A 24,380-nucleotide genomic window follows, 5' to 3' on the forward strand; every position below is an offset into this window, starting at 1 on the left:
CTAGGTGGAGAATATCCTCTTTTTTATATAAGTCATTGTCTAGTCCTTATCACATATTTTATGACTGGCAATGAAGTAACATTACTATTATTCACTTGGGAATAAATAGAAAATACAAATAATTAAAATGCCATCCAAGGCAATTAAGTTTGAGTCAAATAGCACTACACCATGCTCATTTGAATTTATATTTAAAATCTGGCATATCTGTGTAGTGTTATAAAAGAAAATGCCTTGGGAAAAATATGCTCTACATTATTTAATCATTTAATAATAATAAATCAACAATGTGATTTCTCTATTCTTTGTTCATTTATATTAATAACATCTGAGAACAATGAAAATTGCATATGCATTTTTGGGTATGTTGGGAAATCCAAAACAATTTATAAAAACAAATAAAACTACACTAGAATAAATGAGTGAATTTGGCAAGGTTGCAGTACACTAGCCCAATGTACAAAAAACAACTGTATAATATACAATCAACAATTAATTGAAAAATACAATAAAACATAATTTATAAATAGCAAAACATTAAATATTTTTAAGTAAAGTTAATAAAACGTGTGCAAGACACACAAATACTGGAAACTACAAAACATGGCTAAAATAAAATTTAAAACACCTGAATAAACTGATATACCATGTTCATGGACAAACAAATTAAATATTAACATTCAGATATCAATTCTACCTAAATTGATCTGTTTATATTCACTAAAACCCCAATAAAATTTTTGGTAGGTATTTTTTGATAGAAATTAACAAGCTGATTTCACATTAATATGGACATGTAAATAGCCAAAAAATAAAAAACAGTCAAAAGAAAATTTTAAAAAGACCTTAAATAGTCAAAAATAATGTTGACATTAAAAACTGAGAAATTGAACAACCCCATTTCAAAGATTAATATACATTAACAGTGATTAAAACAATTTAAGTACTAGTATTCATGGAAATAAATAGATCAATGCAACAGAAATGAGAGTTCAGAAAAAAACCCACATATATCCATTCAATTGATTTTTACAGTGACAGAAAGATAATTCAGTGGGAAAGAAGATAGTCTTTTCAACCAATGGTTCTGAAGAAACTGGCTATTAAAAAAAAAAAAAACTTCAATTTTTGTCTTACACTATGTACTAAAATTTAATTTCAGACAGACTGCAGATCTAAATATAAAAGCTGAAATTACAAAATTTATATAAAGATACAGAAGACTGTGTTTGTGACTGAAAATTGGCAATTATTTTTAAAGCAAGGCATAAAGCACTATAATTAATAAAGAAAACATTCATAAATTGTATTTCATCAAAGTTTAACATATTTATTCTCAAAAATTAAGAAAATGAATAGGCAAGCCACAAACTGGGTGGCAATTTTTGCAATACAAATATCTCAGGAAGGGCTTATATCAAATATATGTAAACAACTTCTATACTAAATTAACAAGGCAGATATGATAAAAATGGACAAAAAAATTCAACAGATAATTTAGAAAAAACAAAAATGATCAATAAATACATAAAAAATGATCAATAAATACATAAAAATACAACATCACTAGTAACCACAGAAATAACTATTTAAAAATATATATAATGCCACTAGACTCCCATTAGAATGCCAAAATTTTTAAAAGATGAAACACCAAATTTGATGAGGGTATACAGCAAGAACTCTTAGGCATTGGTGGTATAAGTTCAAAAGCATACATTTACTTCACAAAAATAGTTTTGTGTTTTTTTCTAAATAAAATTAAGACCTATATTTACCACATGACCTAGAAACCTTTCTGCTAGGTATTGTTCAGGGGAAATTGAAAAAACATGATCCAAAGTCCACAAAAATACCTGTACAAGAATGATCAAATGTAACTTTATTTCACCAAAGAAAAATGGAAGCTACTAATCAAGAGATGAATAGCAAAACAAATAGTGACGTATTTATTTAATAGCATACTATTCTCCAGTAGCAATACTAATACAAACAACAACATGAACAAATCTCAATAACATTATGTTTAAAGAAAAAATCCAGTCACAAAAATGTATACATCTTTTATTTATATGTAGTTCTGAAATAGTGGAACTAAGCTATGATGTTAATAATTTTAACAATGGTTGTCTTGTTAGTTGTGGTGGGGTGGGATGGTCTACAACAAAACATTAGAGAACATTGTAAGGTTATGAAAATATTCTGCACATTGTTTGAGGTAGTGGTTATATTGAGGTGTACACTTATAAAACTCATGGGACTCTGCAATTGATAATCTGTGTGTTTTATTGTATCAATTAAACTCAATAAATTTTTAAAGTGAAAGAACTATAATAAATCACAAATGATTTAAGAGGCCTTGATTCAAATTCATTAAATAAAAATAAAAATTTAAGATAGTTAGATAACATTTAAAAATGACTGAATCTTAGATAACATTATTCATGTTAATTTTTAAGGTATGATAATAGTATCATGGTTATGTTAAAAATAGTATCTTTATTTGGTGGAGATGCATACTGAACCATTTATAGATAAAATTATGCCTTAGAAGTGCTTTAAAATACTCAAGAAAAAAGTAAGGGAATAAATAAAACAAGAATGGTAAAATGTTGATAATAGTTGAAATTGGGTGGTGGCTACATGGGGACTTATTATATTATTCTTTATATTCTGTATATCTCAGAAATTTGTCATAACAAAAGGTTTAAAAGTCTGGTTTGAATGGTGTAGGTGTTAGCCAATCAGACTTTCCATGCTGAAATAAAATTCATCCTTGAGTGTATTACATGAAAAAATTAAAAACTAGCTTCAACCAAGATTGGCTTCCACATTTTAATTTCTCAGATATTTTAAGAGTTTATTATCTTTACTTACATAAGACCAAGTAAAATGAATATGAGGTACTACATAATTGAGTTATGTATTGTTACTTCCAAATTGTTTTCCCCCTAACAAATAAGCTGTCACCTCTCCTATTGTATATCAATTTTCCATATGTATGAGAAAATTATGAAGACTATTACTATTTATTCAAATTACAATATACCAAAGTTATAAGGTTTGTACCTTTTGAGTAGTCCAGGACTAGTTTCAATGGGTATCCATCCAATTTTTGGCAAGTGTCTTAGTTGGAGCACCCTCCAAAATAGAGCCTGAAACAGTTTCTTTGGTAGGTGATCCCAAGCAGGTAAAAATGGAGTCAGGGAGGGAGAGCTATGGTTTGAGTATCATTTTACTTTTCCAAAATTCATGTTAAAATTTGATTGTTATTGCAGCAGTGTTAGAAGGTGGAATCTTTAAGAGGTGATTAAGTAATTAAGAGGGATTAATGTCTTTCTTGCAGGGCTGGGTTAGCTATCTTGAGAATCTGGCCCTCTTTTCTTTCTTGTGCATGCCCCTTTCCTGCCTTCTGCTTGTCCACCATGCTATAAAGCAGCATGAGGCCCTCATCAGATGCAACTGCTTGAGTTTGAACTTCCCAGTCTCTAGAATTGTGAGCTACAAAAAAAAACACCTATTTTTAAAAATATATTATCCAGTCTCAGTTATTCTGTTATAGAATTAGAAAATGGACTAAGACAAAGGAAAAAAAAAAAGAGGAAAAGTCACTTATAATTATCAAGTTCCTTGCTGCACGCAATGGGCTCAATTTAGATAGGATCTCTGAGAAACATGAGGAATTTTCTAGAATTTTCCTTGCAAAGTAGAGGGGACTATCAAATTTATCCCCTGCCTTCTGTTACCATCAGCTGAAAGTCACCTGAGTCAGTAACTTTACCCTCCAACCCCTATCATCTTACATTTATAGGCTGTGCTTATGTAATCTAAGAGGGATGCTGTGGTTCCTCAAACAGTTTTGAGGCAGAAAAACAGATAGCGTGGCATGCCTTTGGGTGAAGCAATGTCAGCATGAGTCACCACAGCTCACCAGAGCTAAGACTAAAATGAAAATGAGAGGATGAGATGTGGGGCAACAAGCGTAAAATAAATATTAAAGGAATGTGCCAGTGTTTTCAGTTTGTCTGTTCCACATTGAGAGAAGTATATTCCAGTGTCAGGGTTCATTAAAGGCATAGACAAAAGATACACTGTAACAAATTGTCACTCGTCTTTAGTATCAACCAAAGATGACTCCATTGACTATATTATTTTTGTACTTTATATATTATCTCGTGTATTCCCTCCATTAATCATGTGCTGCTAGACTGCTAGTGGATGCTTATTATTATTTAAACGTTTTATGTCCCTAGCTGCCAAGCAACTAGTGTCTTCTATATACAGGAAACTGGAAAAAGACATTCTCCCTGATCAATATAACAACTCTAAGAGATAGATGTTATTACAATGTTTACACATGTATAACTTATGGAGATACAGAGAAAAGTTGCTTGTTTGAGATCATTTGGTAATAAGTGGCTCATCAGTTCTGAATCTAAAGCCTATATTCCTTTTGAATCCTAACTTTTGCTACCTTGACTTCACAGACAGATGTTTTTATAATTCCAGTGTACGATAGGCTGAATGACAGAGTAAATGTCATAGAATAGGCTCTCAAAGAGAGCTTATCAAATGTTTTTCAAGGCTTGCTTTGGGTTGAATTTGCCTCTGCCCTTAGTTGTAATATCTACTACTGTGAACATAATCAGGCATGAGTCTTCTCTGGATTCCTAATTTTTCTTGGAGGGATAAAAATACCAAAGATGGAGCACCTGTAATAAACACCTGTCTAAGTGCAGAGAACTGGTAAACCAGGTCACTGAAATGTGCATGTTAATAAGCCTCCTGAAATGCTATCCATGGCTTCAGGAGGAATAAGAAAACCATTTAATGTTTCCCTCTCCACTCCTTCTCAGCATGTGATTATTGCTAAACCTTTCCCGCTTGGTATTTTTTCCTCCAATAGGCTAAAAATATGCAAATAATCTTTTTAATTGTTCATGAGAACTCATTAAATTTCCCTCTTATGATGAGATTTTATTCTTTTAATCAGCAGTTGTTTGGAACTTAGTAGATAAAAAAGTACGGTATCAGTATTAACACACTGCATATGGTTTTCTTGCTTTAAAAAAAGTAACAGAAGGGAAATTTAAACTGAAGTGATTACAGAATTTAATTTATAAAACTATATTCCTTTTTCATCTAATTAGAATTTTAAAATGGTTTCTTGTATCAAAGCTAAACTATCTGACCTCTCTTTTGTAATCTTCATTGAGCATTTTAATTCTGTGAAGTATCAAACATGGATGTATGAAATTGTACCAATATTATTTTTCTCTCTGGTAACTTCTTTTCTATTTTTAGTATAAAATGTGAGTCTTTGCTTTAAGATACAGAAAAAGTGCAAAGAAGCAAATTCACAGAATCCACTGTATTTAGAATTAAACACCTGTTTGTCAGAGTCTGACCATCAGAATCCTGTGGATGGTGGAAGGCTGGAACAATAAAGGACTAGATTTTATCTTAGAAGCTCCTTCATTAGTAAATGAGAAAATTGATTAATGATAAGGAAATATTTTGGTTGCCTCCTTTATCTATTTTGGTTACTCAAGACCCTAGATTTTTTTAAAACAAACTCACCACTTATAAGCAGTGGGAATTAATAGAGAGATTGTTATTAGTTTAATAGAAGCCTAACAGTAGAACCTTAATCTATTGAAATTTGCCCAGGTATAGACCAATTCCAGAGAATCATGGTGCCTTCTAAACCAGATATTCAAAAATTCAAGAGCAGAACCAGTTTTTCTCTCAACTTTCAGTTCTTACTTTGGAAATTGCACTAAAGTTAGAATTGCTACATAAATATATCCGGTTATCTGGGTTGGATAAGCTATACTCCTGCAATAATAGTAGAGGCTATTAGTGACTGAGAACTGAAATGGTTTCAGATATAGTCTGGGACAGAGGAAACGGATGACATCCCTGGAAAAATGAACTAATGATTGGTTTATTCAGGGAATAGGCATATGGAAGGATCTTTTTTCAATAGTAAGGCTAAAATCATTTTGCATTTTCTTTCTCCTGCTTTAGAAAATAATTTAATATACCAATGCTGGTTGTATTAGTCTGTTCGCACACTGCTATAAAGAATTGCTCAAGACTGGGTAACTTATAAAGAAAATAATTTTAATTGACTCACATTTCCCCATGGCTGGGTAGGCCTCAGGAAACTTACAATCATGACAGAAGGGGAAGAAACACATCTTTCATGGCAGTAGGTAAGAGAGAGTGTGTGTGTGAAGGAGGAACTGTCAGACATTTATAAAACCATCAGATCTCATAAGAACTCACTCATTATCATAAGAGCAGCATGGGGGACACCACCTCCATGATCCAATCACCTCCCACTAGGTCTTTCCCTTGCAATGTGGGATTATGGGGATTACAATTCAAGATGAGAGTTGGGTGGGAACACAAAGCCTAACCATATTATTCCACCTCTGGTCCCTCCCAAATCTCATGTCCTCACGTTTCAAAACCAGTCATGCCTTCCCAACAGTCACCCAAAGCCTTAACTCATTTCAGCAGTAACTCAAAAGTCCCAGTTCAAACAAAGTCTCATCTGAGACATGGCAAGTCCAATCCACCTAGGAGTCTGTAAAATCAAAAGCAAGTTAGTTACTTCCTAGATATAATGGGGGTACAGGCATTGGATAAATGCTCCCATTCCAAATGGAAGAAATTGCTCAATATTAAGGGGCTACAAGCTCCTTGCATGTCTGAAATCCAATGGGGTAGTCATTAAATCTTGAAGCTCCAAAATGATCTCCTTTGACTCTATGTCTTACATCTAAAGCACTCTAATGCAAGAGGTGAGCTCCCATGGTCTTGGGCAACTCCACCCCTGTGGCTTTGCAGGGTACAGGCCCCCTCCTAGCTGCTTTCACAGGCTGCCCTTGAGTGTCTGTGGCTTTTCCAGGCACATGGTGCAAGCTATGGATCTACCATTCTGAGGTCCACTGGTGGACCTCTTCTCACAGTTCCACTAGGTAGTGCCCCAGTTGAAACTCTGTGGGCCTCCAACCCCACATTTCCCTTCCACACTGCCCTAGCAGAGGTTCTCCATGATGCCTCCAGCAAATTTCTGCCTGGACATCCAGGCAATTCCATACATTCACTGAAATCTAGGCGGACATTCCCAAATCTCAATTATTGACTTCTGTAAGCTGCCAAGGCCTGGGGCTTGCGCCTTCTAAGCAATGGCCTGAGCTGCGTGTTGGCTGCTTTTAGCCATGGCTGGGAAACAGGACGCCAAATCCTGACGCTGCACAGAGCAGAAGCGGGACTCTGGACCCAGCCCATGAAACTATGTTTTCCTCCTAGGCCTCCAGTTCTGTGATGTAAGGGGCTGCTGTGAAGCACTCTGTCATGCCCAGGAGGCAGTTTTTTCATTGTTGGCTATTAACATTTGGGTTCTCATTACTCATGCAGATTCCTGCAGCTGGCTTGAATTTCTTCCCAGAAAATGGGTTTTCTTTTCTACTACATGGTCAGGCTGCAAATTTTCCAAACTTTTATGCTCTGCTTCCCTCTTAAACATACATTCGAATTTCAAACCATCTCTTTGTGAATGCATAAAACTGAACACTTTTAAAATCAACCAGGTCACTTCTTGAATGCTTTGCTGCTTAGAAACTTCTGCCAGATATCCTAAATCATCTCTCTCAAGTTCAAAGTTCCGCAGATCTCTAGGGCAGAGGCAAAATTCCACCAGTCTCTTTGCTAAAACATAGCAAGAGTGACCTCTGTTCCAACTCCCAAGAAGTTCCTGATCTCGATCTGAGACCACCTCACCCTGGACTCCATTGTCTACATCATTATTAGTATTTTGGTCAAAACAATTCAACAAGTCTCTAGGAAGTTCCAAACATTCCCACGTCTTCCTATCTTCTTCTTAGCTCTCCAAACTGTTCCAGCCTGTGCCTGTTACCCAGTTCCAAAGTCACTTCCACATTTTTAAGTATCTTTACAGTAGTACTCCACTACCTCAGTACCAATTAACTGTATTAGTCTGTTCTCACACTGCCATAAGGAACTGCCCAAGATTGGGTAATTTATAAAGAAAAAGAGATTTAATTGACTCACAGTTCCACCTGGCTGGGGAGGCCTCAGGAAACTTACAATCATGGCAGAAGGGGCAGAAGCAAGTCTTACGTGGAAGCAGGCGAGAGAGTGGGTCTGTAAAGGTGGAACTGTCAGACACTTATAAAACCTCATCATATGTCACTCACTATCATGAAAACATCATGGGGGATGCTGGCCCCATGATCCAATTACCTCGCACTAGGTAACTTCTTCGACACATGGGGATTATTGGGATTATAATTCAAGATGAGATTTGAGTGGGGACACAAAACCTAACCATATCACTGGTCTTAGATTTCAATTACACTAACATTTACTGTCAGGTATTGAGGGTTTCAGATGAATAAAACATGGTATGTTTCCAGTTTATAGGTGAGTGACAGTATGACTATAATTTATGCCAGGCAATAACAATATTACACAAAACACCTCAACATATAATTATTTAATAATGTAAGTACAATGTGAAAGGTATAAGGGGATCATGTAATAGAATGAGAAGGAATAAACACTGTGCTCCCCTTCATTTACCTGGTCTCATTACACTGGTCTCTTTATTGTGCCTTTAACTTACTACATATATCTCAGCATCAGGGCATTTTCACTCTCTCATCTCTCAGGAATGCACTTTCCTCAGATATTTGCCTTCCTTGCTCTCTGGCTTATTTATAATCTTGGCTTCAAAGTAACCTTCAATAAGGCTTTCTGAATACCCTATCTATGTGTACTCTGTCAGTCACTCTGATTTTTATAGTGATTTTATGTTATTTACTTCTGAGTAACATGTATATTTATTTGGTTATTTTTGTGCCTTTTATTAGAATACAAACACTTTGAAGGCCAAGGATTTCTTTATTTTGTTCAATCCTGCAACCTCATACCTAGCAATATATAGTAGATTCTCAAATATTTGTTGAAAGAAAGAAAGAATGAGTGAATATTATAATAGGAAGAAATTAGAAGACAATAAAATGTTGTGATATTTTGGCTAAGTATTGAAAAATTAAGAGGGTTTCTTTTTTTATTATACTTTAAGTTCTAGGGTACATGTGCACAATGTGCAGATTTGTTACATATGTATACTTGTGCCATGTTAGTGTGCTGCACCCATCAACTCATCATTTACATCAGGTATAACTCCCAGTGCAATCCCTACTCCCTCCCCCCTCCCCATAATAGGCCCTGGTGTGTGATGTTCCCCTTCCCGAGTCCAAGTGATCACCTTGCTCAGTTCCCACCTATGAGTGAGACCATGCGGTGTTTGGTTTTCTGTTCTTGTGATAGTTTGCTGAGAATGATGGTTTCCAGCTGCATCCATGTCCCTACAAAGGAATCAAAATCATCCTTTTTTATGGCTGCATAGTATTCCATGGTGTATATGTGCCACATTTTCTTAATCCAGTCTGTCACTGATGGACATTTGGGTTGATTCCAAGTCTTTGCTATTGTGAACAGTGCCGCAATAAACATACGTGTGCATGTGTCTTTATAGCAGCATGATTTATAATCCTTTGGGTATATACCCAGTAATGGGATGGCTGGCTCATATGGTACTTCTAGTTCTAGATCCTTGAGGAATCGCCATACCGTTTTCCATAACGGTTGAACTAGTTTACAATCCCACCAACAGTGTAAAAGTGTTCCTATTTCTCCACATCCTCTCCAGCACCTGTTGTTTCCTGACTTTTTAATGATTGCCATTCTAACTGGTGTGAGATGGTATCTCATTGTGGTTTTGATTTGCATTTCTCTGATGGCCAGTGATGGTAAGCATTTTTTCATGTGTCTGTTGGCTGTATGCATGTCTTCTTTTGAGAAATGTCTGTTCATATCCTTTGCCCACTTTTGGATGGGGTTGTTTGTTTTTTTCTTGTAAATGTGTTTGAGTTCTTTGTAGGTTCTGGATATTAGCCCTTTGTCAGATGAGTAGATTGCAAAAATTTTCTCCCATTCTGTAGGTTGCCTGTTCACTCTGATGGTAGTTTCTTTTGCTGTGCAGAAGCTCTTTAGTTTAATGAGATCCCATTTCTCAATTTTGGCTTTTGTTGCTGTTGCTTTTGGTGTTTTAGACATGAAGTCCTTGCCCATGCCTATGTCCTGAATGGTATTACCTAGGTTTTCTTCTAGGGTTTTTATGGTATTCGGTTTAACATTTAAGTCTCTAATCCATCTTGAATTAATTTTCGTATAAGGAGTAAGGAAAGGATCCAGTTTCAGCTTTCTACTTATGGCTAGCCAATTTTCCCAACACCATTTATTAAATAGGGAATCCTTTCCCCATTTCTTGTTTTTCTCAGGTTTATCAAAGATCAGATGGCTGTAGATGTGTGGTATTATTTCTGAGAACCCTGTTCTGTTCCATTGGTCTATATCTCTGTTTTGGTACCAGTACCATGCTGTAGACTAATAGCAGGCTCTGAAATTGAGGCAATAATTAATAGCCTACCAACCAAAAAAAGTCCAGGACCAGATGGATTCACAGCTGAATTCTACCAGAGGTACAAGGAGGAGCTGGTACCATTCCTTCTGAAACTATTCCAATCAATAGAAAAAGAGGGAATCCTCCTTAATTCATTTTATGAGGCCAATATCATCCTGATACCAAAGCCTGGCAGAGACACAACAAAAAAAGAAAATTTTAGACCAATATCCCTGATGAATATCGATGCAAAAATCCTCAATAAAATACTGGCAAACCGGATCCAGCAGCACATCAAAAAGCTTATCCACCATGATTAAGTGGACTTCATCCCTGGGATACAAGGCTGGTTCAACATATGCAAATCAATAAATGTAATCCAGCATATAAACAGAACCAAAGACAAAAACCACATGATTATCTCAATAGATGCAGAAAAGGCCTTTGACAAAATTCAACAGCCCTTCATGCTAAAAACTCTCAATAAACCTGGTATTGATGAGACATATCTCAAAATAATAAGAGCTATTTATAACAAACCCACAGCCAATATCATACGGAATAGGCAAAAACTGGAAGCATTCCCTTTGAAAACTGGCACAAGACAGGGATGCCCTCTCTCACCACTCCTATTCAACATAGTGTTGGAAGTTCTGGCTAGGGCAATCAGGCAAGAGAAAGAAATAAAGGGTATTCAGTTAGGAAAAGAAGAAGTCAAATTGTCCCTGTTTGCAGATGGCATGATTGTATATTTAGAGAACCCCAAAATCTCCTTAAGCTGATAAGCAACTTCAGCAAAGTCTCAGGATACAAAATTAATGTGCAAAAATCACAAGCATTCTTATACACCAGTAACAGACAAACAGACAGCCAAATCATGAATGAACTTCCATTCGCAATTGCTTCAAAGGGAATAAAATACCTAGGAATCCAACCTACAAGGGATGTAAAGGACCTCTTCAAGGAGAACTACAAACCACTGCTCAGTGAAATAAAAGAGGACACAAATAAATGGAAGAACATAACATGCTCATGGATAGGAAGAATCAATATCATGAAAATGGCCATACTGCCCAAGGTAATTTATAGATTCAATGCCATCCCCATCAAGCTACCAATGAGTTTCTTCACAGAATTGGAAAAAACTGCTTTAAAGTTCATATGGAACCAAAAAAGAGCCCGCATTGCCAAGACAATCCTAAGTCAAAAGAACAAAGCTGGAGGCATCATGCTACCTGATTTCAAACTACAATTAAGAGGGTTTCTATAGCAGTATGGGAGGTATAAAGAAAGACGCTATTGGTCTTATTAAGCTTTAGTCCGTTAGATTCCTCATGGGGAGGATATTCTTAAAGATCATACATCTCCCACAATGAGAGGATTCTTTTAAGTTTTGGGACCAGGAAGTTTTTCTGCCCCTCCATTAAGGGTAGAGGTTTTTTTATTGTTGTTGTTGTTTTGTTTTTGTTTTTCATTTTTTCTTCTAATAGCTGCCATGAGTCTTCATCTGCTCCTTGGGGAAAGGGGATTTACTTTTATTTTCCAGTTACACAACTCTTCTGTTCAATAGAGGAGAAAAATCAAATAGCAAAATCTGTTGTTTTCCCCAAGGCCTGCCCCTGTGGGAGGCATTCTTCAGCTTCTTCATTGTCCCAGTAGTTCTCTTGAGTAACTGGTGAAGTCCATGGAGAAGGATTTGTAAGTGAACACAAACTCTTTTGTCTATGACTCCCAGGATCTCTACGCTGTCATACTAGCCTACATTTGGCCTCTAGCATTTTATTAAACATTGCAGCTGTATTCGTACCATTCTGTATGGCAGTTTCATCTTCCTCCTCTACTCTACTGAAAGTAATCCAGAACTCATGTCATATCTCTGCTTGTAGGCCTTGCCCTACTTTAGATTTAAGGCTATTTGGTTGTTCTGAGACCTCTGCCTTTCAAGGGTTTGAAAAGAAGTTACAGTTTAATGGATTATAATGGCTTTAGGCTGTCATTAAGATACAAGCAATCACTTCACAGCTTTTTACATTGTATTTCAAATCTTCTGCCCCTCCAATCCTTTTTATTTCATTTATTTTTATTTTTATATTTTGAGACAGAGTCTCACTCTGTCACCCAGGTTGGAATGCAGTGGCATGATCTCCACTCACTGCAACCTCCACCTCCCGGATTCAAGCGATTCTTCTGCCTCAGCCTCCTGAGTCGCTGGGATTACAGGTGCACGCCAGCATTCCCAGCTAGTTTTTGTATTTTTAGTAGAGATGGGGTCGCGACATGTTGGTCAGGCTAGTCTCGAACACCTGCCTCGGCCTCCCAAAGTGCTGGGATTACAGGTGTGAGCTACTGTGTCTGGCCCAATCCTTTTTATTTTTTTTTATTTTATTTGAATGTATTCACTGCATTTTACTTTTATTTAAGCAGGGAGTTTCTTGTTTCCTATAAATTTAATGGTATGTATATTGTTCAAAAGCTTTTATAGATCAGAATATTGAAATGACAAATGACATATGGGTAAATACAAAGCTCTTTAAATATATATATATGCACACACACACACACACACACACACACATATATATATAGTTCAACTTGGATTTCCGGTTTAGGAGATACATGTGAAGGCTTTTTACATGAATATTTTCATGTCACTGGGGTTTGGTGTACAAATGGTTGTGTCACCCAGGTAGTGAGTATAGTACCCAATAGGTAGCTTTTTAACCCCTACCTTTCTCTCACCCTCCCCACTCAAGTAGGCCTCGGTGTCTACTCTTTCTTCCTTGTTCCCAGTGTACTCAATGTTCTGTTTCTGCATTAGTTCACTTAGGATAGTGGCCTTATGTCCCACCGATGCTGGTGCAAATAATAATAATAATTCTTATATTAGCTTGTTCTCACACTGCTAATAAAGACATACCTGAGACTGGGTAACTTATGAAGGAAAGAGGTTTAATTGACTCACAGTTCATCATGGCTGGGGAGGCCTCAGGAATCTTACAATCGTGGTGGAAGGGGAAGCAAGCACATCGTTCTTCACATGGTGGCGGCAAGGAGAAATGCCAAGCCAAAGGGGAAAAGACTCATAAAACCACCAGAACTCATGAGCACTCACTAAATATCACAGGAACAGCAGGAGGGTAATGACCACCATGATTAAATTACCTCCCACTGGGTCCCTCCCACAACATGTGGACATAATAGGAACTCCAAGATGAGATTTGGGTGGAAACACAGTCAAACCATATCAATTTTGTTCTTTTTTTAAATGGCAATGTAGTATTCCATAGTGCATATATACCACATTTTCTTTCTCCAGTCTACCATTGATGGGCATGTAAATTGACTCCATGCCTTAGCTATTATGAATAATTCTGTGATGTACATATGAGTGCATGTGTCTTTTTGGTAGAATGATTTATATTTCTTTTGGTATATACTCGTTAATAGGATTGCTGGGTTGATTGATGGTGCTGTATTAAGTTATTTGAGAAATTTCCAAACTGCTTTCCACAGTGGCTGAACTAATTTGTATTCTCACCAGCAGTGTATAAGCATTCCTTTTTCTCTGAATCCTCAGCAACATCCCTCATATTTAGACTTTTTAATAATAGCTATTCTGAGTATTGTAAGATGTTACCTCATTGTGGTTTTGATTTTCATTTTTCTAATGATTAGTAGTGCTGAGCATTTTTTCATATGCTTGTTGACCATGCTGTATATATTCTTTTAAGATGTGTCTGTTTATGTGCTTGGCCCATTTTTTAATGGGGTTCTTTGCATTTTGCTTGTGATTTGTTTAAATTCCTTACAGATTCTGGATATTAGACCTTTATGGGATGCATAATTTGCAAATATTTTCTCCTATTCTGTAGGTTGTTTACTCTGTTGATAGTTTCTCTTGCTGTGCAGAAGTTCTTTAATTAGGTCTAACTTGTCTATTTTTGATTTTGTTGCAATTGCTTTTAGGGATTCCATCATAAAATCTTTGCCAGTGCCTATGTCTAGAACGCTATTTCGTAGGTTTTCTTCAAGGTTTTAAAAATAGTTTCAGGTCTTACATGTAAGTATTTAATCCTATCTTGAGTTTATTTTCATAGATGGTGAAAGGAAGGGGTCCAGCCTCAATCTTCTGCATGTGGCTAGCCCAGTTATCCCAGCCCTGTTTATTGAATAGGGGGCCCTAATCCCATTGTTTGATATTGTAGACAATAGCAAAGTTATTGTTGTAGGTGTGTGGCTTGTAAGTTGTAGGTGTGTGGTTTTATTTCTGGGTCCTCTAACCTGTTCCATTGGTATATGTGTCTGTTTTTGTACCAGTACCATACTGTTTTGTTTACTGTATCCTTGTAGTATAATTTGAAGTTAGTTAGTGTGATGCCTCCAACTTTGTTCTTTTTTGCTTAGAATGACTGTGGCTGTCGAGCTCTGTTTTTGTTCCATATTAATTTCAGCATTGCTGCTTCTAATTCTGTAAAAAAATGACATTAATAGTTTGATAGCAATATAATTGAAGTGTAAATTACTATCAGCAGTATGACCATTATAATGCTATTGATTCTTCCTATCCATGAGCCTGGAGTTTTCTCCCATTTGTTTATATTGTCTCTGATTTCTTTCAGCCATGTTATATAATTCTTATTGTAGAGATCTTTCACCTCCCTGGTTAGCTGCATTTCTAGATATTTTATCCCTTTTGTCACTATTGAGAATGGTTGTATTTGGCTTTCAGCTTGTTCATTATTGGTGCATAGAAATGTTGCTAACTTTTATACATTGATTTGTCTCCTGAAACTTGAGTGGAATGGTTTTTCAGTTCTAGGAGCCTTTGGGCAGAGACTATGGAGTTGTCTCTGTAAAGAATCAAATTATCTACAAAGATAGTAAATTTATCCCCATCTCTTCCTATCTGGACGTTGTATTAGTATGTTCTCATACTGCTGTAGAGAAATATCTGAGACTGGGTGATTTATAAAGAAGAGAAATTTAATTAGCTTACAGTTCTACAGGCTGTATAGGAGGCATAGTAGCTTCTGCTTCCAGGGGAGCCTCAGGAAACTTACAAATATGGCAGAAGGCAAAGGGGAAGCAGGCACATCTTATATGGCTGGAGCAGGAGGAAGAGAGAGAGTGGTGGAGGTGCCACATACTTTTGAACAACCAGATCTCATGAGAACTCACTATTGCCATGACAGCACCAAGGGGGATGGTGTTAAACCAAGAGAAACCACCCCCATGATCCAATCGCTTCCCACCAGGCCCCACCCCCAGCATTGGGGATTACATTTCAACTTGAGATTTGGTTAGGGATACAGATCCAATCCATATCAGTTGCCTTTCATTTACTTTTCTTGTCTAATTGTCCTTACTAGGACTTCCAGCAATATGTTAAATAGGAGTCGTGAGAGTGGACATCATTTTCTTGTTCTGGTTCTCAAGGGGAATGCTTCCAGCTTTTGCCTGTTTAGTATGGTGTTGGTTGTTGGTTTGTCATAGGTGGTTATCATTTTGAGGTATGTTCTTTCAATGCCTATTTTGTGGAGAATTTTTAACATGAAGGGATGTTGAATTTTATAAAAAGCTTTTTCTGCATCTATTGAGATGATCATGTGATTTTTTGTTTTTAGTTCTGTTTATGTGATAGGTCACATTTATTGATTTGTATATGTTGAACCAACCTTTCAACATGGTTGAAATCCTGTTGAAATCCTGAAATAAAGATTACTTGATCATGGTTTATTGATATTTTTATGTGTTGCTGGATTGGATTTGATAGTATTTTGTTGAATACTTTTGTGTCTATGTTCATCGAGGGTATCGGTCTTAAATTTTCTTTTATCCTTGTGTCTCTGCCAGATTTTGGTATCAGAATACTGCTTGCCTCATAGCATGATTTAGAGAAGAGTCAATCCTCCTCAGTTTTTTGGAGTGATTTTTGTATAATTGGTTCCAGCTCTTCTTAATCTGTCTGGTAGAATTTGGCTGTGAATCTAAATGTTCTAGGGTTTTTTTTTTTTTTTTCCTAGTTTCTAGGTTTTTAAATACTAATTCAATTTTTGAACCAATTATTGGTCTGTTCAGGATTTAGTATCTTCACATTTCAATCTTGGGTGGCTGTATGTTTTCAGGAAGTATTAATTTCTTCTAGGTTTTCTAGTTTGTGTCCATTGAGGCATTCATAATGGTCTTTGAGGGCTTTTTTATATTTCTTTTTTCTTTTCTTTTTGTTTTTTGTTTGTTTGTTTGTTTTAGGCAGAGCCTTGCTGTGTTGCCCAGGCTGGAGTTCAGTGGCTTGATCTTGGCTCACTGCAACCTCTGCCTCCCTGCAACCTCTGCCTCCCAGGTTCAAGCAATTCTCCTGCCTCAGCCTCCTGAGTAGCTGGGATTTCAGGCATGTACCACCATGCCTGGCTAATTTTTGCATTTTTGTAGAGATAGGGTTTTGCCATGTTGGCCAGGCTGGTCTTGAATTCCTGAACTCAAATGATCTGCCTGCCTCAGCCTCCCAAATTGCTGGGATTACAGGCATGAGTCACCACGCTTTGCCAGTTTTTTATATTCCTATGAGGTAATATTGTCACATTTCTCATTTCTGATTGTGTTTATTTGGATCTTCTTTTTCTCTTTATTAATCTAGCTAACCATCTATCAATCTTATTTACTCTTTCAAAAAACGAACTTTTGGTTTCATTGATATTTGATATGGATTTTTGTGCCTTAATTTCCTTCAGTTCAACTCTAATTTTGGTTATTTATTTCCTTCTGCTAGCTTTGTGTTTTTCTAGTTTCTCTAAGTGTGATGTTATGTTGTTAATTTGACATTTTTCTAACTTCTTGATGTAGGCATTTAGTGCTATAAACTTTCGTCTTAACACGCATTAATTGTGTCCCAGAAATTCTGGCATGTTGTATCTTTGTGTTCATTAGTTTCAAATAATATTTTGATTTCTGCTTCAATTTCATTTTTACCCAAAAGTCGTTCAGGATCAGGTTGTTCAATTTCCATGTAATGGTATGGTTTTGAGAGATCTTCATAGTGTTGATTTCTATTTGTATTGCACTGTGATTCAATAGTGTGGTTGGTAGGACTTCAGGTGTTTTGAATTTGTGGAGAAGTGCTTTATGGCTGAGGATGTGGCTGATCTTAGAGTTATGCGTATGTGCAGATGAGAAGAAAGTATACTCTTATTTTGGGGGGGCAAATAGTACTATAGATGTCTGTTAGGTTCATTTGGTTAGCTGTTGAGCTTAGGTCTCAAATTTTTTTGTTAGTTTTCTGCCTTAATAATTTGTCTAGCACTGTCAGTTTGGTCTTGATATCTCCCACATTTATTATGTGGTTATCTAAGTTTCTTAGTAGGTCTCTAAGACCTAGTTTAACAAATCTGGGTGCTTGAATGTTGGGTACACATATACTTAGGATAGGTAAGTCTTCTTGTTAAATTGTATCCTTTACCATGATGTAATGCCCTTTTTTGTCCTTTCATAAATGTTGTTGGCTTAAAGTCTGTTTTGTCTGAAATAACAATAGCAGTGCTTGCTCTTGTTTATTTTCTGTTTGCTTGATAGAACTTTCTCCATCCTTTCATTTTCAGCTTAGTGTAGTCATTGCAAATAAGATGGGTCTCTTAAAGCCAGCAGACAGTTAGGTCTTGCTTCTTTTTATTTTTTTTATTTTTTGGCTATTTGTATACCCTCTTTTTTATTTTTTTTTATTTTTCTATTTTTTATTTTATTTTTTTATTATTATTATACTTTAAGTTCTAGGGTACATGTGCATAACGTGCAGGTTTGTTACATATGTATACTTGTGCCATCTTGCTGTGCTGCACCCATCAACTCATCATTTACATCAGGTATAACTCCCAATGCAATCCCTCCCCCCTCCCCCCTCCCCCCTCCCCATGATAGGCCCCGGTGTGTGATGTTCCCCTTCCCAAGTCCAAGTGATCTCATTGTTCAGTTCCCACCTATGACTGAGAACATGCAGTGTTTGGTTTTCTGTTCTTGTGATAGTTTGCTAAGAATGATGGTTTCCAGCTGCATCCATGTCCCCAAGGTTATTTATAGATTCAATGCCATCCCCATCAAGCTACCAACGAGTTTCTTCACAGAATTGGAAAAAACTGCTTTAAAGTTCATATGGAACCAAAAAAGAGCCTGCATCTCCAAGGTCTTGCTTCTTTATGCAACTTGCCTTTCTCTGTCTTTTAAGTGGGGTATTAAGTGCATTCACATTCAAGGTTAATACTGGTATGTGATAATTTGATACTGTCATCATGTCAGTTGGTTGTTACATAGGCTTGATTGTATGGTTTTTTACAGTGTCAGTGGGCTATAAACTTAAGTGTGTTTTTGAGGTGGCGGGTAACAGCTTTCATTTCCATGTTTAGCACTCCCTTAAGGATCTCTTGTAAGGAATTTCTTGTGGTAATGAATTCCTTTTGCATTTGCTTGTCTGAAAGCATTTTATTTCTCCTTAGCCTAATTAGAGAAGCTTAATTGGGATGGATATAGAATTATTAGTTGGAATTTCTTTTTCTTAAGGATGTTGAATCTAGGCTCCCAATCTCTTCTGGATTGTATGGTTTCTGCTGAAAAGTCTGCTGTTAGCCTGATGGGATTTCCTTGGTATGTAACTTGTCTCTCTCTGGCTGCCATTAAAATTTTTTCTTTCACATTGACTTCAGAGAATCTGAGGGCTGTGTGTCTTGCAGGTGGCCATCTTGTATAGTACCTTACAGGGGTTGTGGGAATTTTCTGAATTTGCATGTTGACTTCTCCAGCAAGATTTGAGAAGTTTTTGTGGACAATATCTTCAAATCTGTTTACCAAGTTGCTTGCTCCCTCTCCATCTTTTTCAGGAATGCCAATGAGTTGTAGGCTTGACCTCTTTATATAATCCTATATTTCTTGCAGGCTTTGTCCATCTTGTTTTGTTCTTTTCATATTTTTGTCTGCCTGTGTTGATTCAAAGGAGTGGTTTCAGAGCTCTGACATTCCAAGCATAGTCTATTTTATTATTAATGCTTCTGATTGCATTCTGAAATTCCTGCAGTAAATTTTTCATTTCCAGAAGTTCAGTTTTGTTCTTTCTTAAAATGGATATGTCACCTTTAACTCTTGGACTGTTTACCATTTTCCTTGGATTGGGTTTCAGCTTTCTCCTATATCTCAGTGAGCTTCCTTGCCGTCCAGATTCTGGATTCTGTCTCTCATTTCAGCCATTTGTGTCTGGTTAAGAACCACTACTGGGGAGTTAATGTGGTTATTTGCAGATAAGAAGATATTCTGGCTTTTAGAGTTATCAGAGTTCTTTTGCTGGTTCTTTCTCATGTGAGTGGGTTGATATTCCTTTAATCCTTGAGGTTTCTGTCATTTGGAATGGGCTTTTTGCTTAGATATTCTTTGATGCCCTTGAGGGTGTGACTGCAGTGTAAGTTAAATTTAGTCAATTGGCTTCATTGCTGGATGCTTTCAGTGGATCAAGGCTTGGCTTAGCACTCCTGGACTGCATGCTTTTGCCCTAGGGGGCTAGAACCAAGCCTGTGGCTTTGTCCTCTGGCCCCTCAAGTTTAAGCACCTGCTGCACTGGAGAGACCATGGTGTTCCCAGTCTTCTCAACCAACACTCCGATGGGAGCTGCCAGAAAAAGCTCTTTGATGAAGCAGTGGTGGGGCTCTGTGCAGATGCAAGCTGTTAGGGTGGCAGTAGGAGGCTGTGAATGAGTGTGTACTGGTGGGGGAAGGCTGTGGGTAGGTGAACACTGGTGGGGGTCAGTCTGCAAAAGCACTCTGATGGGCAGGCCAAATCTGCTGGCAAAAGAGCTATGATGGCAGCTTCTGGCAAACACTTCAATTGGGCAGCCAAGGGTGTACTGCAAGTGGGTGCAACCAGGTATGTATTCTTGGAGAGGCTGGCAGGTAGGCAGGCACTCAGAGATCAGATTGGCCCCATCTCACGGGCAAGGCAGCCCTGCCCAGGTATAAGTCCTTGTGCTCAGCGACTCAGTGCAGGATTCCCAGCTTCCTCCCACTCAGCCTGTCTACTCTCAATGAACTCTGTCTACTCTCAATGTCTTCTTTCTGAAGATCTGTTTGGAGTCTGTCAGTCTACTTGATGGTCTGGTTTCTCTCAGTGTGGGAAGTTCTTCCTAGCTGCAGGTAGCTGGCCATCTTGGTTCCTATGCAAAACTCTTTTAAATGAAAAATTTATCTCTTTGGAAATGATATTCAGCATGAAATGTGCTATTTGGAGTGCTGGTATCACTTTGATATTTTCCCCATTATAGGTGACAAAACTTTTTTCCCCCTGGATGTCTTTTGTATTTCCATCCTTAACTTCAAAGGCTTTTAAAATAAATGTTACCACTGTAGATAGATAGATAGTAATTATTACTTATCCTTTTATCCCTCAAATACTGTACTTTTGCCTGCAAGTTCTAGGTTTTCTGTATTTCAAACATGTGTTTTCAAAAAATTTGATAAATTTATTCTGTTCTTCTTTTCTTTAGTACTATCAATTATGCATCTGTCCTACTTCCTTATCTGTTATTCATATATAGGCATACCTCATTTTATTGTATTTCTTTATTGTGCTTCACAGATATTGCATTTTTTTACAAGCTGAAGGTTTGCGGCAACCCTATGTTCAGCTTCTATTGGTGCCCTTTATCCAACAGTGTGTGCTCACTTTGTGCCTCTGTTACATTCTTGAAACATTTTTACAGTATTTCAAAGTTTTTCATTATTATTATACCTGTTCTGGTGATCTGTAATCAATGATTTTTGATGTTACTATTGTAATTTTGTTGGAGTGTCATGGACCTCACCCACGTAAGAGAGCAAACTTAATTTATAAATGTTGTGTGTGTTCTGACTGCTCCACCCTTCAGCTGTTCCCTCATCTTTCTCCCTTTTCTTGGGACTTCCGTAACACAACAGCATTGAAATTAGACCAACATCCCTGTCTCCATAACATGAAAGTGCAAGGTGAAGCCGCAAGTGGTAGTGTAGAAGCTGCAGCCAATTATCCAGAAGATCTTAGCTAAGATCATTGATGAAGGTGGTTACACTAAAAAAAAAAAAAAAAAAAAAAAAAAAAAAAAAAAAAAAAAAAAAAAAAAAAAACCACACACACACACACAAAACAGATTTTTGATACAGACAAAACAGCCTTACACTGGAAGAAAATGCCATCTAAGACTATAATGTCTAGGAGCTTTAAAACTTCAAAGGATAGACTGACTTTCTTGTTAGGATCTAATGCAGCTGGTGACTTTATGTTGAAGCCAGTGCTCATTTACCATTCTAAAATTCCTAAAGCCCTTCAGAATTTTTCTAAAACTACTATGCCCTTGCTCTATAAATTAAACAAGAGTGGCTGACATCACATCTGTTTATGGCATGTGTTACTAAATATTTTAAGTCCATTGTTGAGACCTACCACTCAGAAAAAAAAAATGCTTTCAACATATCACTGTTCATTGAAAGTGTAGCTAGTCACCAAAGAGCTCTGATGGAGACATACAAGATTAATGTTTTCATGCCTGCTAACACAGCGTCTCTTCTGTAGCCCATGGATCAATAAATAATTTTGACTTTCAAGTCTTATTATTTAAGAAATGCATTTTGTAAGTCTATAACTGCCATAAATAGTGATTCCTACGACAGATTTGCACAAAGTAAATCCAAAACCTTCTAGAAAGTAATTACCATTCTAAACGCCATTCAGAACTTTTGTGGTTCATGGGAGGAAATAAAAGCATCAACATTAACAGGAGTTTGGAAGAAGTTGATTTCAACTTTCATGGATTTCTTTGAGGGGTTCAAGACTTGAGTGGAGTACATGATAGATATGGTGGAAATAACAAGATAATTAGAATTACAAATGGAGCCTGAAGATGGGCCTGATTTGTTGCATTTTTCATGATAAAACTTCAACAGATGAAGAGTTGCTTCTTATGCATGAGCAAAGAAAGTGGTTTCCTGAGAAAGAACCTACTCCTGCTAAAGAGCTATGAACACTGTTGAAATGACAATAAAGGATTTAGAATATTACATAATATTACATAAACTTAGTTCATAAATCAGAAGCAGGGCTTGAGAGGATTAACTCCAATTTCGAAAGAAGTTCTGCTAGGGTAAAGTGCTATCAATCAGCATGGTATGCTACAGAGAAATCTTTTGTGAAAGGAAGAGTCAATTGATTCAGTAAAATTCACTGTTGTCTTCTTTTAGGAAATTCTCACAGCCATTCCAACCTTTAGCAACCACTACCCTGTTCAGTCAGCAGCCACCAACACTGGCAAGACTCTCCACTAGCAAAAAGATTAGCATTCTCTGGAGATTCGGATGATTGCCTTTTTAACAATAGAGCAATTTATTTTAAAATAAGATACTTTTTTAGACATAATGCAGTTGTTCACTTAGTAGACTACAGTGTAGTATACATATAACTATTATATGCAATGGAAAAGCAAAAAATTCATGTGACTTGTTTTATTGCAGGACTTGCCTTATTGCTGTGATCTCGAACTCATCTGCAGTATCTCCAAGGTATGCTCTATTTTATTCTCCTATTTATTTTTTTCACAGTTATCTTTTTATTAGTTCAATTTAGTTTTTTACTTATTTATTTTATTTTAATGCAAAAAATATTTGAGATAATTCAATTTTATTTTATCTAAGACACCTGAGTTTTGAAAAATAATATTGTCTTCTAAACTTTGTGGCAATTTTTCTGATATATGATGTTTATCTTAATTTTATTGTGTCTTTTATCCAATTTTTTGAATCATATCTATTTATCGATTCTCTATTCTTTCCTTTCTAATCATTACTAATGTTTTTTGATAGAGCATTTATATTTGAAATAGATCTACTGAATTATATGCTTGTTGGATGGGTCAGGGGATACATTAAGTATTTAGAACGTTCAACTATGGTTTTCTGCCTCAGAACTCAAATATTGTGTTTTCTTCTCTGGAGGTGTATCTACTCTAGTTTTATACTGTCTTTTTGTTTGGAAAAACAAATGTTTCATATAACTCACAATGAAGTTTCTAAAATGGCAAAAGTTCTATTGGGTTATCGTTCAGCTGTTTGAATCTTTCTAATTCATTCATCAGCTTTGAATGAGGAAGCATACAGAAGATACTAGATCCCATGCTTTGAGTTGTCACAGCCAATGCAAAATTTAGTACAGATAGCCTGAAGTTCAGATTTATGAGAATAATACGTTTTTTCCCTAAGACACTAGGTTTTGAAGTGACTTATTACACAGCAATGTGCAACTGGAAGAATCTTATATGCCCACAGTGAAAGGGGCAGTTTGAATTCTCTACACATTTCCTAATTTTGGTCTCCTTGCAATTGAACTGGGTACCTAATCTTCACACAATCAAGTGTAGGAAATAATATTCTATCACTGTTTCTGGTGAGGAAATTTTGACTATATACTTGGGTACCATGTGAATATGCCATTTGTTAATATTTTGTAGTGGTTTGACTACATGACCACAGTTTTAAAAGAGCTGTGATAGTCTACAGGTAAGTTAGAAATCCAACCAGAGTAGAATTTATTAACTAATATTAAGAAATAATAACTTGAATGATAAAAGAATTAAAGTAGATCAGCCATTATAAACTCTTTCTCTCACCTTTATTTCTTCTACTATAAATTCACTGGCATCTTTTCTGTGTAAACAGGAAAGCATATTCTGTATTGGACCTTAATTCGTTTCTTTCAAGCACTCTAGAAAACAGAATGTAATAACTTTTCAATTTTAACACAATATGCATTCAAGGATACTTTTCATCCATGGTCTTAAACTATGAAAAACTTTATGTAAGATGCAATTTAGCAGAGATAAAAATAT

General features: G+C 36.4%; 1 long non-coding RNA gene across 1 annotated transcript in view; it reads left to right on the forward strand.

Moving 5' to 3' along the window:
* The window catches only part of LOC140709045 (uncharacterized), a 308,022-nt gene that overhangs the window by 160,296 nt on the left and 123,346 nt on the right, over positions 1-24,380 (forward strand). The window contains exon 2 of the long non-coding RNA XR_012089381.1: positions 23,011-23,058. This is a non-coding gene — a long non-coding RNA (uncharacterized lncRNA). The remainder of the gene's footprint in view (positions 1-23,010; positions 23,059-24,380) is intronic.

Source organism: Chlorocebus sabaeus, chromosome 18 (assembly GCF_047675955.1).
Source record: "Chlorocebus sabaeus isolate Y175 chromosome 18, mChlSab1.0.hap1, whole genome shotgun sequence".
Taxonomy (NCBI): domain Eukaryota; kingdom Metazoa; phylum Chordata; class Mammalia; order Primates; family Cercopithecidae; genus Chlorocebus; species Chlorocebus sabaeus.